Raw genomic sequence first — 15,706 nt, forward strand, 5'->3', positions numbered from 1 at the left:
ACGAGAAATCCACCAACGATCAGGCTGGGCCCTCAATCACAATTCCATGTATTCCTGGAAGGGACACCTCAGGCACACCTTCCGTTAAATTTGCACTCCATCACACTAACTGCTGTGCTGGTTTCTCATTAAGCAGTTGATCCCATCTTTGTTGTGAGGCTCTCCTGCCACCTTTTGGGCGGAGAAGGCACTGTCCCTGCAACAACACAGGCAGACATGTTCAACAGGGCTTCCTGGTTATGTGGGAGGAGCAGATTGTCATTGGTCCCCCCTTGCGAATTTTAATTTACATAAGGAAGACAGAGAGGTAGCTGGGAGTGGGCAGTACACACGGACATTGAACTCTATCTTGTGATTTGCAGCCAATTCTAGATTGAGGCAGGAGGAAAGGAGGTGACTTGCCCAACAATGGCCATTCTGGGAATTCAGCCACCCTGGGTCTCCCAGGTGAGTGTTTCAGTCCTGCGAGCCACTCATATAAATCTCGCCTGATTGAGCCTCATTGAGTGCTGAGTGAGCGTGTTTGAATCCAAGAATCAAACGCCTCTTTCTTAGGAGCAAGAATTGGCAGGCCCTCCCTTGCTTCTGGGGTGGAAATTAATGGGGCAAGGGTCCAGGACTTGCAGAGAAGTACAAGTGCCAGAAAGTGCCTGCAGTTCTCATCAGTGCCTTTTTTCTGCTCACTGGCAGCTAGGATATCGGCTGATCCCTTCCTTGCAAGAGTGAAAAAAACAACACCTTGAGAGAAAACATGACTTTGTGTGGCTCACATAGAGAGAGAGCAGCCAAATAGCACTGCTTTGTTTCTGAAAGACGCATCAGAAATTGTTCAAATTGCTGACAGGGGAATCAGGCTCGTTGGTCTAGGGGTATGATTCTCGCTTCGGGTGCGAGAGGTCCCGTGTTCAAATCCCGGACAAGCCCATGTTGTGGAATTATTTTTAGGCTGCTTATTATGTAGGACCATTTCTTCTTTTCAATGCTATAAGACGCCGTGTATGGTGAGAAAGTTCCTTTCCCTGCACGCTGTTTCCCAGTTTTGGCGTATAGAATTTCAGTGCCGGACTTCTTTGCAACTGCTTTTCTGGGGTGGACCATCAGTGTAGGAACATTAAATTCAAAGTGTTTTTCTAGCGTGATTTCAGGTATGGTTTTAAAATCGCCTTTTGGAATAAAAGTGGTCCTCGTTCCTTTCTTCCAAAGAAAGAGATCGGGTAAGGAGGGTCCAACGTTGAGCTTCATGGACATTGGCCCTTGGTCTGTGCTTTCCAGCCCACTACATGCCAAGACGATTGCTGCAAGAGTATCTGTTTCTGTGGTGTAGTGGTTATCACGTTCGCTTTACACGTGAAAGGTCCCTGGTTCGAGACCGGGCAGAAACAGCAGCTTATTGTTTGCATTTACTCTCTCAACTTATAGGAAAGCTGAGATAATGGAAGCTGTCTATCCCTCACCAGCGTGACGTACTGTGCTCCAGGGGCATCAGTGACAGCTCAAAAAGAGAAGTGACGATAGTTTGCGCCATTCGTTTGCACGTCCTTTTGTACTGAAGGGTGGGCCTACTTGATGAAAGCAAGGCATGAGAGCAGAAATTTTTTTATTGTCCTCACCGAGAGCATACACCTAGAGCAAACAAAATGTCTGAAGGATGGAGGTATTTTCATTTCTTGTTCGATGACGGCCATGGAAAAGACAGCAACCATATTGCAGAAGAGAGCAGCATGTGCAGTTGCTTGCTTTGGGTGAATCATTCACCAACTCTCTGCCAATAACCCCCGGAGCCGGTGCAGAAGGTGACTCTTGTGTGCCTCGGCTCGTTGGTCTAGGGGTATGATTCTCGCTTAGGGTGCGAGAGGTCACGGGTTCAAATCCCGGACAAGCCCTTTTTTAGAGGAAACATGCGAATCCTACTCAAAACTGACAATGCCTGACTATTTCTCATTACACTCGGCGCATTGTTGCACAAATTATTTTGAACCTCAGAAGAAAAACGGATATCCATGCTTTTTCTGCCTTCATGCTTAGTCTGTGTGTGTCCCAGGTGATGCTTTCCCAAGCTGTACTTGCTGGCATTTAGGCATCAGATATTTGTCTGTCGATGCCTGCATAAGTAAATTTTTAATACGTCTAATTGCAAGCATGTTGGCTGATATCTCTGCAGTTTTCACACTTGCTCCTCGCTTTCTGAGTGGCTGCTGATACAGCAGAATAGAAGTAGAGAGAATCCTTGAGAGGAACCTTGCTCTAACAGTAAAACACAGCAAGTTAGTTTCTGTAGTGTAGTGGTCATTACGTTCGCCTAACACGCGAAAGGTCCCCGGTTTGAGACCGGGCAGAAACACTGTGCATGAGCTGCTTTTATGTGCACCCTCTAAAACTTTATTATCTCAATGCAAGCTTAAGAAGAGGCGGTCCATGAACCCAGCGAGCCGTGGGAAACTTCCTTTACTTTTCCAAGACGAAACAAAGTAATCCGCATCCATCAGTGGTCGCTCTTGTGCCTAGCTTTTTTTTTTATCATGCCATGTTGTATTGTGGGGCCTTTACACCTGTGACATTGCTGCGAACGCTGTAAGTGCAAACATTGGCAAGTGCAGACAGAAGAGTCAGACCTGTACATAGCCAGGGCTGTCAGGATGGCCGAGTGGTCTAAGGCGCCAGACTCAAGAGAGCTTGATCTTCAGTGCAACTGAGACTTCTGGTCTCCTCATGGAGGCGTGGGTTCAAATCCCACTTCTGACAGGTCTCTTTTACACCCTTAAATCGTCCTGTTTTTTGCAGTGCATTCCCCACACACCACAATCTTTGCACGGACCTGTAACATATGACGAGAAATCCACCAACGATCAGGCTGGGCCCTCAATCACAATTCCATGTATTCCTGGAAGGGACACCTCAGGCACACCTTCCGTTAAATGTGCACTCCATCACACTAACTGCTGTGCTGGTTTCTCATTAAGCAGTTGATCCCATCTTTGTTGTGAGGCTCTCCTGCCACCTTTTGGGCGGAGAAGGCACTGTCCCTGCAACAACACAGGCAGACATGTTCAACAGGGCTTCCTGGTTATGTGGGAGGAGCAGATTGTCATTGGTCCCCCCTTGCGAATTTTAATTTACATAAGGAAGACAGAGAGGTAGCTGGGAGTAGGCAGTACACACGGACATTGAACTCTATCTTGTGATTTGCAGCCAATTCTAGATTGAGGCAGGAGGAAAGGAGGTGACTTGCCCAACAATGGCCATTCTGGGAATTCAGCCACCCTGGGTCTCCCAGGTGAGTGTTTCAGTCCTGCGAGCCACTCATATAAATCTCGCCTGATCGAGCCTCATTGAGTGCTGAGTGAGCGTGTTTGAATCCAAGAATCAAACACCTCTTTCTTAGGAGCAAGAATTGGCAGGCCCTCCCTTGCTTCTGGGGTGGAAGTTAATGGGGCAAGGGTCCAGGACTTGCAGAGAAGTACAAGTGCCAGAAAGTGCCTGCAGTTCTCATCAGTGCCTTTTTTCTGCTCACTGGCAGCTAGGATATCGGCTGATCCCTTCCTTGCAAGAGTGAAAAAAACAACACCTTGAGAGAAAACATGACTTTGTGTGGCTCACATAGAGAGAGAGCAGCCAAATAGCACTGCTTTGTTTTTGAAAGACGCATCAGAAATTGTTCAAATTGCTGACAGGGGAATCAGGCTCGTTGGTCTAGGGGTATGATTCTCACTTCGGGTGCGAGAGGTCCCGGGTTCAAATCCCGGACGAGCCCATGTTGTGGAATTATTTTTAGGCTGCTTATTATGTAGGACCATTTCTTCTTTTCAATACTATAAGACGCCGTGTATGGTGAAAAAGTTCCTTTCCCTGCACGCTGTTTCCCAGTTTTGGCGTATAGAATTTCAGTGCCGGACTTCTTTGCAACTGCTTTTCTGGGGTGGACCATCAGTGTAGGAACATTAAATTCAAAGTGTTTTTCTAGCGTGATTTCAGGTATGGTTTTAAAATCGCCTTTTGGAATAAAAGTGGTCCTCGTTGCTTTCTTCCAAAGAAAGAGATCGGGTAAGGAGGGTCCAACGTTGAGCTTCATGGACATTGGCCCTTGGTCTGTGCTTTCCAGCCCACTACATGCCAAGAAGATTGCGGCAAAAGTATCTGTTTCTGTGGTGTAGTGGTTATCACGTTTGCTTTACACGCGAAAGGTCCCTGGTTCGAGACTGGGCAGAAACAGCAGCTTATTGTTTGCATTTACTCTCTCAACTTATAGGAAAGCTGAGATAATGGAAGCTGTCTATCCCTCACCAGCGTGACGTACTGTGCTCCAGGGGCATCAGTGACAGCTCAAAAAGAGAAGTGACGATAGTTTGCGCCATTCGTTTGCACGTCCTTTTGTACTGAAGGGTGGGCCTACTTGATGAAAGCAAGGCATGAGAGCAGAAATTGTTTTATTGTCCTCACCGAGAGCATACACCTAGAGCAAACAAAATGTCTGAAGGATGGAGGTATTTTCATTTCTTGTTCGATGACGGCCATGGAAAAGACAGCAACCATATTGCAGAAGAGAGCAGCATGTGCAGTTGCTTGCTTTGGGTGAATCATTCACCAACTCGCTGCCAATAACCCCCGGAGCCGGTGCAAAAGGCGACTCTTGTGTGCCTCGGCTCGTTGGTCTAGGGGTATGATTCTCGCTTAGGGTGCGAGAGGTCCCGGGTTCAAATCCCGGACGAGCCCTTTTTTAGAGGTAAGCATACGAATCCTACTCAAAACTGACAATGCCTGACAATTTCTCATTACACTCGGCGCATTGTTGCACAAATTATTTTGAACCTCAGAAGAAAAACGGATATCCGTGCTTTTTCTGCCTTCATGCTTAGTCTGTGTGTGTCCCAGGTGATGCTTTCCCAAGCTGTACTTGCTGGCATTTAGGCATCAGATATTTGTCTGTCGATGCCTGCATAAGTAAATTTTTAATACGTCTAATTGCAAGCATGTTGGCTGATATCTCTGCAGTTTTCACACTTGCTCCTCGCTTTCTGAGTGGCTGCTGATACAGCAGAATAGAAGTAGAGAGAATCCTTGAGAGGAACCTTGCTCTAACAGTAAAACACAGCAAGTTAGTTTCTGTAGTGTAGTGGTCATCACGTTCGCCTAACACGCGAAAGGTCCCCGGTTTGAGACCGGGCAGAAACACTGTGCATGAGCTGCTTTTATGTGCACCCTCTAAAACTTTATTATCTCAATGCAAGCTTAAGAAGAGGCGGTCCATGAACCCAGCGAGCCGTGGGAAACTTCCTTTACTTTTCCAAGACGAAACAAAGTAATCCGCATCCATCAGTGGTCGCTCTTGTGCCTAGCTTTTTTTTTTATCATGCCATGTTGTATTGTGGGGCCTTTACACCTGTGACATTGCTGCGAACGCTGTAAGTGCAAACATTGGCAAGTGCAGACAGAAGAGTCAGACCTGTACATAGCCAGGGCTGTCAGGATGGCCGAGTGGTCTAAGGCGCCAGACTCAAGAGAGCTTGATCTTCAGTGCAACTGAGACTTCTGGTCTCCTCATGGAGGCGTGGGTTCAAATCCCACTTCTGACAGGTCTCTTTTACACCCTTAAATCGTCCTGTTTTTTGCAGTGCATTCCCCACACACCACAATCTTTGCACGGACCTGTAACATATGACGAGAAATCCACCAACGATCAGGCTGGGCCCTCAATCACAATTCCATGTATTCCTGGAAGGGACACCTCAGGCACACCTTCCGTTAAATTTGCACTCCATCACACTAACTGCTGTGCTGGTTTCTCATTAAGCAGTTGATCCCATCTTTGTTGTGAGGCTCTCCTGCCACCTTTTGGGCGGAGAAGGCACTGTCCCTGCAACAACACAGGCAGACATGTTCAACAGGGCTTCCTGGTTATGTGGGAGGAGCAGATTGTCATTGGTCCCCCCTTGCGAATTTTAATTTACATAAGGAAGACAGAGAGGTAGCTGGGAGTGGGCAGTACACACGGACATTGAACTCTATCTTGTGATTTGCAGCCAATTCTAGATTGAGGCAGGAGGAAAGGAGGTGACTTGCCCAACAATGGCCATTCTGGGAATTCAGCCACCCTGGGTCTCCCAGGTGAGTGTTTCAGTCCTGTGAGCCACTCATATAAATCTCGCCTGATCGAGCCTGATCGAGCGCTGAGTGAGCGTGTTTGAATCCAAGAATCAAACACCTCTTTCTTAGGAGCAAGAATTGGCAGGCCCTCCCTTGCTTCTGGGGTGGAAGTTAATGGGGCAAGGGTCCAGGACTTGCAGAGAAGAACAAGTGCCAGAAAGTGCCTGCAGTTCTCATCAGTGCCTTTTTTCTGCTCACTGGCAGCTAGGATATCGGCTGATCCCTTCCTTGCAAGAGTGAAAAAAACAACACCTTGAGAGAAAACATGACTTTGTGTGGCTCACATAGAGAGAGAGCAGCCAAATAGCACTGCTTTGTTTCTGAAAGACGCATCAGAAATTGTTCAAATTGCTGACAGGGGAATCAGGCTCGTTGGTCTAGGGGTATGATTCTCGCTTCGGGTGCGAGAGGTCCCGGGTTCAAATCCCGGACGAGCCCATGTTGTGGAATTATATTTAGGCTGCTTATTATATAGGACCATTTCTTCTTTTCAATGCTATAAGACGCCGTGTATGGTGTGAAAGTTCCTTTCCCTGCACGCTGTTTCCCACTTTTGGCGTATAGAATTTCAGTGCCGGACTTCTTTGCAACTGCTTTTCTGGGGTGGACCATCAGTGTAGGAACATTAAACTCAAAGTGTTTTTCTAGCGTGATTTCAGGTATGGTTTTAAAATCGCCTTTTGGAATAAAAGTGGTCCTCGTTCCTTTCTTCCAAAGAAAGAGATCGGGTAAGGAGGGTCCAACGTTGAGCTTCATGGACATTGGCCCTTGGTCTGTGCTTTCCAGCCCACTACATGCCAAGAAGATTGCTGCAAGAGTATCTGTTTCTGTGGTGTAGTGGTTATCACGTTTGCTTTACACGCGAAAGGTCCCTGGTTTGAGACCGGGCAGAAACAGCAGCTTATTGCTTGCATTTACTCTCTCAACTTATAGGAAAGCTGAGATAATGGAAGCTGTCTATCCCTCACCAGCGTGACGTACTGTGCTCCAGGGGCTTCAGTGACTGCTCAAAAAGAGAAGTGACGATAGTTTGCGCCATTCGTTTGCACGTCCTTTTGTACTGAAGGGTGGGCCTACTTGATGAAAGCAAGGCATGAGAGCAGAAATTGTTTTATTGTCCTCACCGAGAGCATACACCTAGAGCAAACAAAATGTCTGAAGGATGGAGGTATTTTCATTTCTTGTTCGATGACGGCCATGGAAAAGTCAGCAACCATATTGCAGAAGAGAGCAGCATGTGCAGTTGCTTGCTTTGGGTGAATCATTCACCAACTCGCTGCCAATAACCCCCGGAGCCGGTGCAAAAGGTGGCTCTTGTGTGCCTCGGCTCGTTGGTCTAGGGGTATGATTCTCGCTTAGGGTGCGAGAGGTCCCGGGTTCAAATCCCGGACGAGCCCTTTTTTAGAGGTAAACATACGAATCCTACTCAAAACTGACAATGCCTGACTATTTCTCATTTCACTCGGCGCATTGTTGCACAAATTATTTTGAACCTCAGAAGAAAAACGGATATCCATGCTTTTTCTGCCTTCATGCTTAGTCTGTGTGTGTCCCAGGTGATGCTTTCCCAAGCTGTACTTGCTGGCATTTAGGCATCAGATATTTGTCTGTCGATGCCTGCATAAGTAAATTTTTAATACGTCTAATTGCAAGCATGTTGGCTGATATCTCTGCAGTTTTCACACTTGCTCCTCGCTTTCTGAGTGGCTGCTGATACAGCAGAATAGAAGTAGAGAGAATCCTTGAGAGGAACCTTGCTCTAACAGTAAAACACAGCAAGTTAGTTTCTGTAGTGTAGTGGTCATCACGTTCGCCTAACACGCGAAAGGTCCCCGGTTCGAGACCGGGCAGAAACACTGTGCATGAGCTGCTTTTATGTGCACCCTCTAAAACCTTATTATCTCAATGCAAGCTTAAGAAGAGGCGGTCCATGAACCCAGCGAGCCGTGGGAAACTTCCTTTACTTTTCCAAGACGAAACAAAGTAATCCGCATCCATCAGTGGTCGCTCTTGTGCCTAGCTTTTTTTTTTATCATGCCATGTTGTATTGTGGGGCCTTTACACCTGTGACATTGCTGCGAACGCTGTAAGTGCAAACATTGGCAAGTGCAGACAGAAGAGTCAGACCTGTACATAGCCAGGGCTGTCAGGATGGCCGAGTGGTCTAAGGCGCCAGACTCAAGAGAGCTTGATCTTCAGTGCAACTGAGACTTCTGGTCTCCTCATGGAGGCGTGGGTTCAAATCCCACTTCTGACAGATCTCTTTTACACCCTTAAATCGTCCTGTTTTTTTGCAGTGCATTCCCCACACACCACAATCTTTGCACGGACCTGTAACATATGACGAGAAATCCACCAACGATCAGGCTGAGCCCTCAATCACAATTCCATGTATTCCTGGAAGGGACACCTCAGGCACACCTTCCGTTAAATGTGCACTCCATCACACTAACTGCTGTGCTGGTTTCTCATTAAGCAGTTGATCCCATCTTTGTTGTGAGGCTCTCCTGCCACCTTTTGGGCGGAGAAGGCACTGTCACTGCAACAACACAGGCAGACATGTTCAACAGGGCTTCCTGGTTATGTGGGAGGAGCAGATTGTCATTGGTCCCCCCTTGCGAATTTTAATTTACATAAGGAAGACAGAGAGGTAGCTGGGAGTAGGCAGTACACACGGACATTGAACTCTATCTTGTGATTTGCAGCCAATTCTAGATTGAGGCAGGAGGAAAGGAGGTGACTTGCCCAACAATGGCCATTCTGGGAATTCAGCCACCCTGGGTCTCCCAGGTGAGTGTTTCAGTCCTGCGAGCCACTCATATAAATCTCGCCTGATTGAGCCTCATTGAGTGCTGAGTGAGCGTGTTTGAATCCAAGAATCAAACACCTCTTTCTTAGGAGCAAGAATTGGCAGGCCCTCCCTTGCTTCTGGGGTGGAAGTTAATGGGGCAAGGGTCCAGGACTTGCAGAGAAGTACAAGTGCCAGAAAGTGCCTGCAGTTCTCATCAGTGCCTTTTTTCTGCTCACTGGCAGCTAGGATATCGGCTGATCCCTTCCTTGCAAGAGTGAAAAAAACAACACCTTGAGAGAAAACATGACTTTGTGTGGCTCACATAGAGAGAGAGCAGCCAAATAGCACTGCTTTGTTTCTGAAAGACGCATCAGAAATTGTTCAAATTGCTGACAGGGGAATCAGGCTCGTTGGTCTAGGGGTATGATTCTCGCTTCGGGTGCGAGAGGTCCCGGGTTCAAATCCCGGACGAGCCCATGTTGTGGAATTATTTTTAGGCTGCTTATTATATAGGACCATTTCTTCTTTTCAATGCTATAAGACGCCGTGTATGGTGAGAAAGTTCCTTTCCCTGCACGCTGTTTCCCACTTTTGGCGTATAGAATTTCAGTGCCGGACTTCTTTGCAACTGCTTTTCTGGGGTGGACCATCAGTGTAGGAACATTAAATTCAAAGTGTTTTTCTAGCGTGATTTCAGGTATGGTTTTAAAATCGCCTTTTGGAATAAAAGTGGTCCTCGTTCCTTTCTTCCAAAGAAAGAGATCGGGTAAGGAGGGTCCAACGTTGAGCTTCATGGACATTGGCCCTTGGTCTGTGCTTTCCAGCCCACTACATGCCAAGAAGATTGCTGCAAGAGTATCTGTTTCTGTGGTGTAGTGGTTATCACGTTCGCTTTACACGCAAAAGGTCCCTGGTTCGAGACCGGGCAGAAACTGCAGCTTATTGCTTGCATTTACTCTCTCAACTTATAGGAAAGCTGAGATAATGGAAGCTGTCTATCCCTCACCAGCGTGACGTACTGTGCTCCAGGGGCTTCAGTGACAGCTCAAAAAGAGAAGTGACGATAGTTTGCGCCATTCGTTTGCACGTCCTTTTGTACTGAAGGGTGGGCCTACTTGATGAAAGCAAGGCATGAGAGCAGAAATTGTTTTATTGTCCTCACCGAGAGCATACACCTAGAGCAAACAAAATGTCTGAAGGATGGAGGTATTTTCATTTCTTGTTCGATGACGGCCATGGAAAAGTCAGCAACCATATTGCAGAAGAGAGCAGCATGTGCAGTTGCTTGCTTTGGGTGAATCATTCACCAACTCGCTGCCAATAACCCCCGGAGCCGGTGCAAAAGGTGGCTCTTGTGTGCCTCGGCTCGTTGGTCTAGGGGTATGATTCTCGCTTAGGGTGCGAGAGGTCCCGGGTTCAAATCCCGGACGAGCCCTTTTTTAGAGGTAAGCATACGAATCCTACTCGAAACTGACAATGCCTGACAATTTCTCATTACACTCGGCGCATTGTTGCACAAATTATTTTGAACCTCAGAAGAAAAACGGATATCCGTGCTTTTTCTGCCTTCATGCTTAGTCTGTGTGTGTCCCAGGTGATGCTTTCCCAAGCTGTACTTGCTGGCATTTAGGCATCAGATATTTGTCTGTCGATGCCTGCATAAGTAAATTTTTAATATGTCTAATTGCAAGCATGTTGGCTGATATCTCTGCAGTTTTCACACTTGCTCCTCGCTTTCTGAGTGGCTGCTGATACAGCAGAATAGAAGTAGAGAAAATCCTTGAGAGGAACCTTGCTCTAACAGTAAAACACAGCAAGTTAGTTTCTGTAGTGTAGTGGTCATCACGTTCGCCTAACACGCGAAAGGTCCCCGGTTTGAGACCGGGCAGAAACACTGTGCATGAGCTGCTTTTATGTGCACCCTCTAAAACTTTATTATCTCAATGCAAGCTTAAGAAGAGGCGGTCCATGAACCCAGCGAGCCGTGGGAAACTTCCTTTACTTTTCCAAGACGAAACAAAGTAATCCGCATCCATCAGTGGTCGCTCTTGTGCCTAGCTTTTTTTTTTATCATGCCATGTTGTATTGTGGGGCCTTTACACCTGTGACATTGCTGCGAACGCTGTAAGTGCAAACATTGGCAAGTGCAGACAGAAGAGTCAGACCTGTACATAGCCAGGGCTGTCAGGATGGCCGAGTGGTCTAAGGCGCCAGACTCAAGAGAGCTTGATCTTCAGTGCAACTGAGACTTCTGGTCTCCTCATGGAGGCGTGGGTTCAAATCCCACTTCTGACAGGTCTCTTTTACACCCTTAAATCGTCCTGTTTTTTGCAGTGCATTCCCCACACACCACAATCTTTGCACGGACCTGTAACATATGACGAGAAATCCACCAACGATCAGGCTGGGCCCTCAATCACAATTCCATGTATTGCTGGAAGGGACACCTCAGGCACACCTTCCGTTAAATTTGCACTCCATCACACTAACTGCTGTGCTGGTTTCTCATTAAGCAGTTGATCCCATCTTTGTTGTGAGGCTCTCCTGCCACCTTTTGGGCGGAGAAGGCACTGTCCCTGCAACAACACAGGCAGACATGTTCAACAGGGCTTCCTGGTTATGTGGGAGGAGCAGATTGTCATTGGTCCCCCCTTGCGAATTTTAATTTACATAAGGAAGACAGAGAGGTAGCTGGGAGTGGGCAGTACACACGGACATTGAACTCTATCTTGTGATTTGCAGCCAATTCTAGATTGAGGCAGGAGGAAAGGAGGTGACTTGCCCAACAATGGCCATTCTGGGAATTCAGCCACCCTGGGTCTCCCAGGTGAGTGTTTCAGTCCTGCGAGCCACTCATATAAATCTCGCCTGATCGAGCGCTGAGTGAGCGTGTTTGAATCCAAGAATCAAACACCTCTTTCTTAGGAGCAAGAATTGGCAGGCCCTCCCTTGCTTCTGGGGTGGAAGTTAATGGGGCAAGGGTCCAGGACTTGCAGAGAAGTACAAGTGCCAGAAAGTGCCTGCAGTTCTCATCAGTGCCTTTTTTCTGCTCACTGGCAGCTAGGATATCGGCTGATCCCTTCCTTGCAAGAGTGAAAAAAACAACACCTTGAGAGAAAACATGACTTTGTGTGGCTCACATAGAGAGAGAGCAGCCAAATAGCACTGCTTTGTTTCTGAAAGACGCATCAGAAATTGTTCAAATTGCTGACAGGGGAATCAGGCTCGTTGGTCTAGGGGTATGATTCTCGCTTCGGGTGCGAGAGGTCCCGGGTTCAAATCCCGGACGAGCCCATGTTGTGGAATTATTTTTAGGCTGCTTATTATATAGGACCATTTCTTCTTTTCAATGCTATAAGACGCCGTGTATGGTGAAAAAGTTCCTTTCCCTGCACGCTGTTTCCCACTTTTGGCGTATAGAATTTCAGTGCCGGACTTCTTTGCAACTGCTTTTCTGGGGTGGACCATCAGTGTAGGAACATTAAATTCAAAGTGTTTTTCTAGCGTGATTTCAGGTATGGTTTTAAAATCGCCTTTTGGAATAAAAGTGGTCCTCGTTCCTTTCTTCCAAAGAAAGAGATCGGGTAAGGAGGGTCCAACGTTGAGCTTCATGGACATTGGCCCTTGGTCTGTGCTTTCCAGCCCACTACATGCCAAGAAGATTGCGGCAAAAGTATCTGTTTCTGTGGTGTAGTGGTTATCACGTTCGCTTTACACGCGAAAGGTCCCTGGTTCGAGACTGGGCAGAAACAGCAGCTTATTGTTTGCATTTACTCTCTCAACTTATAGGAAAGCTGAGATAATGGAAGCTGTCTATCCCTCACCAGCGTGACGTACTGTGCTCCAGGGGCATCAGTGACAGCTCAAAAAGAGAAGTGACGATAGTTTGCGCCATTCGTTTGCACGTCCTTTTGTACTGAAGGGTGGGCCTACTTGATGAAAGCAAGGCATGAGAGCAGAAATTGTTTTATTGTCCTCACCGAGAGCATACACCTAGAGCAAACAAAATGTCTGAAGGATGGAGGTATTTTCATTTCTTGTTCGATGACGGCCATGGAAAAGACAGCAACCATATTGCAGAAGAGAGCAGCATGTGCAGTTGCTTGCTTTGGGTGAATCATTCACCAACTCGCTGCCAATAACCCCCGGAGCCGGTGCAAAAGGCGACTCTTGTGTGCCTCGGCTCGTTGGTCTAGGGGTATGATTCTCGCTTAGGATGCGAGAGGTCCTGGGTTCAAATCCCGGACGAGCCCTTTTTTAGAGGTAAGCATACGAATCCTACTCAAAACTGACAATGCCTGACAATTTCTCATTACACTCGGCGCATTGTTGCACAAATTATTTTGAACCTCAGAAGAAAAACGGATATCCGTGCTTTTTCTGCCTTCATGCTTAGTCTGTGTGTGTCTCAGGTGATGCTTTCCCAAGCTGTACTTGCTGGCATTTAGGCATCAGATATTTGTCTGTCGATGCCTGCATAAGTACATTTTTAATACGTCTAATTGCAAGCATGTTAGCTGATATCTCTGCAGTTTTCACACTTGCTCCTCGCTTTCTGAGTGGCTGCTGATACAGCAGAATAGAAGTAGAGAGAATCCTTGAGAGGAACCTTGCTCTAACAGTAAAACACAGCAAGTTAGTTTCTGTAGTGTAGTGGTCATCACGTTCGCCTAACACGCGAAAGGTCCCCGGTTCGAGAGCGAGCAGAAACACTGTGCATGAGCTGCTTTTATGTGCACCCTCTAAAACCTTATTATCTCAATGCAAGCTTAAGAAGAGGCGGTCCATGAACCCAGCGAGCCGTGGGAAACTTCCTTTACTTTTCCAAGACGAAACAAAGTAATCCGCATCCATCAGTGGTTGCTCTTGTGCCTAGCTTTTTTTTTATCATGCCATGTTGTATTGTGGGGCCTTTACACCTGTGACATTGCTGCGAACGCTGTAAGTGCAAACATTGGCAAGTGCAGACAGAAGAGTCAGACCTGTACATAGCCAGGGCTGTCAGGATGGCCGAGTGGTCTAAGGCGCCAGACTCAAGAGAGCTTGATCTTCAGTGCAACTGAGACTTCTGGTCTCCTCATGGAGGCGTGGGTTCAAATCCCACTTCTGACAGGTCTCTTTTACACCCTTAAATCGTTCTGTTTTTTGCAGTGCATTCCCCACACACCACAATCTTTGCACGGACCTGTAACATATGACGAGAAATCCACCAACGATCAGGCTGGGCCCTCAATCACAATCCCATGTATTCCTGGAAGGGACACCTCAGGCACACCTTCCGTTAAATTTGCACTCCATCACACTAACTGCTGTGCTGGTTTCTCATTAAGCAGTTGATCCCATCTTTGTTGTGAGGCTCTCCTGCCACCTTTTGGGCGGAGAAGGCACTGTCCCTGCAACAACACAGGCAGACATGTTCAACAGGGCTTCCTGGTTATGTGGGAGGAGCAGATTGTCATTGGTCCCCCCTTGCGAATTTTAATTTACATAAGGAAGACAGAGAGGTAGCTGGGAGTAGGCAGTACACACGGACATTGAACTCTATCTTGTGATTTGCAGCCAATTCTAGATTGAGGCAGGAGGAAAGGAGGTGACTTGCCCAACAATGGCCATTCTGGGAATTCAGCCACCCTGGGTCTCCCAGGTGAGTGTTTCAGTCCTGCGAGCCACTCATATAAATCTCGCCTGATCGAGCGCTGAGTGAGCGTGTTTGAATCCAAGAATCAAACACCTCTTTCTTAGGAGCAAGAATTGGCAGGCCCTCCCTTGCTTCTGGGGTGGAAGTTAATGGGGCAAGGGTCCAGGACTTGCAGAGAAGTACAAGTACCAGAAAGTGCCTGCAGTTCTCATCAGTGCCTTTTTTCTGCTCACTGGCAGCTAGGATATCGGCTGATCCCTTCCTTGCAAGAGTGAAAAAAACAACACCTTGAGAGAAAACATGACTTTGTGTGGCTCACATAGAGAGAGAGCAGCCAAATAGCACTGCTTTGTTTCTGAAAGACGCATCAGAAATTGTTCAAATTGCTGACAGGGGAATCAGGCTCGTTGGTCTAGGGGTATGATTCTCGCTTCGGGTGCGAGAGGTCCCGGGTTCAAATCCCAGACGAGCCCATGTTGTGGAATTATTTTTAGGCTGCTTATTATATAGGACCATTTCTTCTTTTCAATGCTATAAGACGCCGTGTATGGTGAGAAAGTTCCTTTCCCTGCACGCTGTTTCCCACTTTTGGCGTATAGAATTTCAGTGCCGGACTTCTTTGCAACTGCTTTTCTGGGGTGGACCATCAGTGTAGGAACATTAAATTCAAAGTGTTTTTCTAGCGTGATTTCAGGTATGGTTTTAAAATCGCCTTTTGGAATAAAAGTGGTCCTCGTTCCTTTCTTCCAAAGAAAGAGATCGGGTAAGGAGGGTCCAACGTTGAGCTTCATGGACATTGGCCCTTGGTCTGTGCTTTCCAGCCCACTACATGCCAAGAAGATTGCTGCAAGAGTATCTGTTTCTGTGGTGTAGTGGTTATCACGTTCGCTTTACACGCGAAAGGTCCCTGGTTCGAGACCGGGCAGAAACAGCAGCTTATTGCTTGCATTTACTCTCTCAACTTATAGGAAAGCTGAGATAATGGAAGCTGTCTATCCCTCACCAGCGTGACGTACTGTGCTCCAGGGGCTTCAGTAACAGCTCAAAAAGAGAAGTGACGATAGTTTGCGCCATTCGTTTGCAAGTCCTTTTGTACTGAAGGGTGGGCCTACTTGATGAAAGCAAGGCATGAGAGC

At 47.2% G+C, this 15,706-nt stretch overlaps 18 non-coding genes across 18 annotated transcripts; all 18 read left to right on the forward strand.

Annotated features, from left to right (window-relative positions):
* Positions 1-1,309: 1,309 nt before the first annotated feature.
* Positions 1,310-1,382, forward strand: TRNAV-UAC (transfer RNA valine (anticodon UAC)). Its single transcript has one exon. It is a non-coding gene; the product is annotated as a tRNA-Val (tRNA).
* Positions 1,383-2,630: 1,248 nt separating this feature from the next.
* Positions 2,631-2,742, forward strand: TRNAL-CAA (transfer RNA leucine (anticodon CAA)). Its single transcript has 2 exons — positions 2,631-2,668; positions 2,697-2,742. It is a non-coding gene; the product is annotated as a tRNA-Leu (tRNA).
* A 937-nt stretch (positions 2,743-3,679) lies between these two features.
* TRNAP-CGG (transfer RNA proline (anticodon CGG)) lies at positions 3,680-3,751 on the forward strand. The gene has a single exon. It is a non-coding gene; the product is annotated as a tRNA-Pro (tRNA).
* Positions 3,752-4,638: 887 nt separating this feature from the next.
* On the forward strand, positions 4,639-4,710 carry TRNAP-AGG (transfer RNA proline (anticodon AGG)). Its single transcript has one exon. It is a non-coding gene; the product is annotated as a tRNA-Pro (tRNA).
* A 386-nt stretch (positions 4,711-5,096) lies between these two features.
* Positions 5,097-5,169, forward strand: TRNAV-AAC (transfer RNA valine (anticodon AAC)). The gene has a single exon. It is a non-coding gene; the product is annotated as a tRNA-Val (tRNA).
* Positions 5,170-5,458: 289 nt separating this feature from the next.
* On the forward strand, positions 5,459-5,570 carry TRNAL-CAA (transfer RNA leucine (anticodon CAA)). The gene is made up of 2 exons: positions 5,459-5,496; positions 5,525-5,570. It is a non-coding gene; the product is annotated as a tRNA-Leu (tRNA).
* Positions 5,571-6,507: 937 nt separating this feature from the next.
* Positions 6,508-6,579, forward strand: TRNAP-CGG (transfer RNA proline (anticodon CGG)). Its single transcript has one exon. It is a non-coding gene; the product is annotated as a tRNA-Pro (tRNA).
* Positions 6,580-7,466: 887 nt separating this feature from the next.
* TRNAP-AGG (transfer RNA proline (anticodon AGG)) lies at positions 7,467-7,538 on the forward strand. Its single transcript has one exon. It is a non-coding gene; the product is annotated as a tRNA-Pro (tRNA).
* Positions 7,539-7,924: 386 nt separating this feature from the next.
* On the forward strand, positions 7,925-7,997 carry TRNAV-AAC (transfer RNA valine (anticodon AAC)). Its single transcript has one exon. It is a non-coding gene; the product is annotated as a tRNA-Val (tRNA).
* Positions 7,998-8,286: 289 nt separating this feature from the next.
* Positions 8,287-8,398, forward strand: TRNAL-CAA (transfer RNA leucine (anticodon CAA)). Its single transcript has 2 exons — positions 8,287-8,324; positions 8,353-8,398. It is a non-coding gene; the product is annotated as a tRNA-Leu (tRNA).
* Positions 8,399-9,336: 938 nt separating this feature from the next.
* On the forward strand, positions 9,337-9,408 carry TRNAP-CGG (transfer RNA proline (anticodon CGG)). Its single transcript has one exon. It is a non-coding gene; the product is annotated as a tRNA-Pro (tRNA).
* Positions 9,409-10,295: 887 nt separating this feature from the next.
* Positions 10,296-10,367, forward strand: TRNAP-AGG (transfer RNA proline (anticodon AGG)). The gene has a single exon. It is a non-coding gene; the product is annotated as a tRNA-Pro (tRNA).
* Positions 10,368-10,753: 386 nt separating this feature from the next.
* Positions 10,754-10,826, forward strand: TRNAV-AAC (transfer RNA valine (anticodon AAC)). Its single transcript has one exon. It is a non-coding gene; the product is annotated as a tRNA-Val (tRNA).
* Positions 10,827-11,115: 289 nt separating this feature from the next.
* On the forward strand, positions 11,116-11,227 carry TRNAL-CAA (transfer RNA leucine (anticodon CAA)). The gene is made up of 2 exons: positions 11,116-11,153; positions 11,182-11,227. It is a non-coding gene; the product is annotated as a tRNA-Leu (tRNA).
* Positions 11,228-12,154: 927 nt separating this feature from the next.
* TRNAP-CGG (transfer RNA proline (anticodon CGG)) lies at positions 12,155-12,226 on the forward strand. Its single transcript has one exon. It is a non-coding gene; the product is annotated as a tRNA-Pro (tRNA).
* An 887-nt stretch (positions 12,227-13,113) lies between these two features.
* TRNAP-AGG (transfer RNA proline (anticodon AGG)) lies at positions 13,114-13,185 on the forward strand. The gene has a single exon. It is a non-coding gene; the product is annotated as a tRNA-Pro (tRNA).
* A 747-nt stretch (positions 13,186-13,932) lies between these two features.
* TRNAL-CAA (transfer RNA leucine (anticodon CAA)) lies at positions 13,933-14,044 on the forward strand. Its single transcript has 2 exons — positions 13,933-13,970; positions 13,999-14,044. It is a non-coding gene; the product is annotated as a tRNA-Leu (tRNA).
* Positions 14,045-15,428: 1,384 nt separating this feature from the next.
* On the forward strand, positions 15,429-15,501 carry TRNAV-UAC (transfer RNA valine (anticodon UAC)). Its single transcript has one exon. It is a non-coding gene; the product is annotated as a tRNA-Val (tRNA).
* The last annotated feature ends 205 nt before the right edge of the window (positions 15,502-15,706 follow it).

Source organism: Triturus cristatus, chromosome 10 (genome assembly GCF_964204655.1).
Source record: "Triturus cristatus chromosome 10, aTriCri1.1, whole genome shotgun sequence".
Lineage (NCBI taxonomy): Eukaryota > Metazoa > Chordata > Amphibia > Caudata > Salamandridae > Triturus > Triturus cristatus.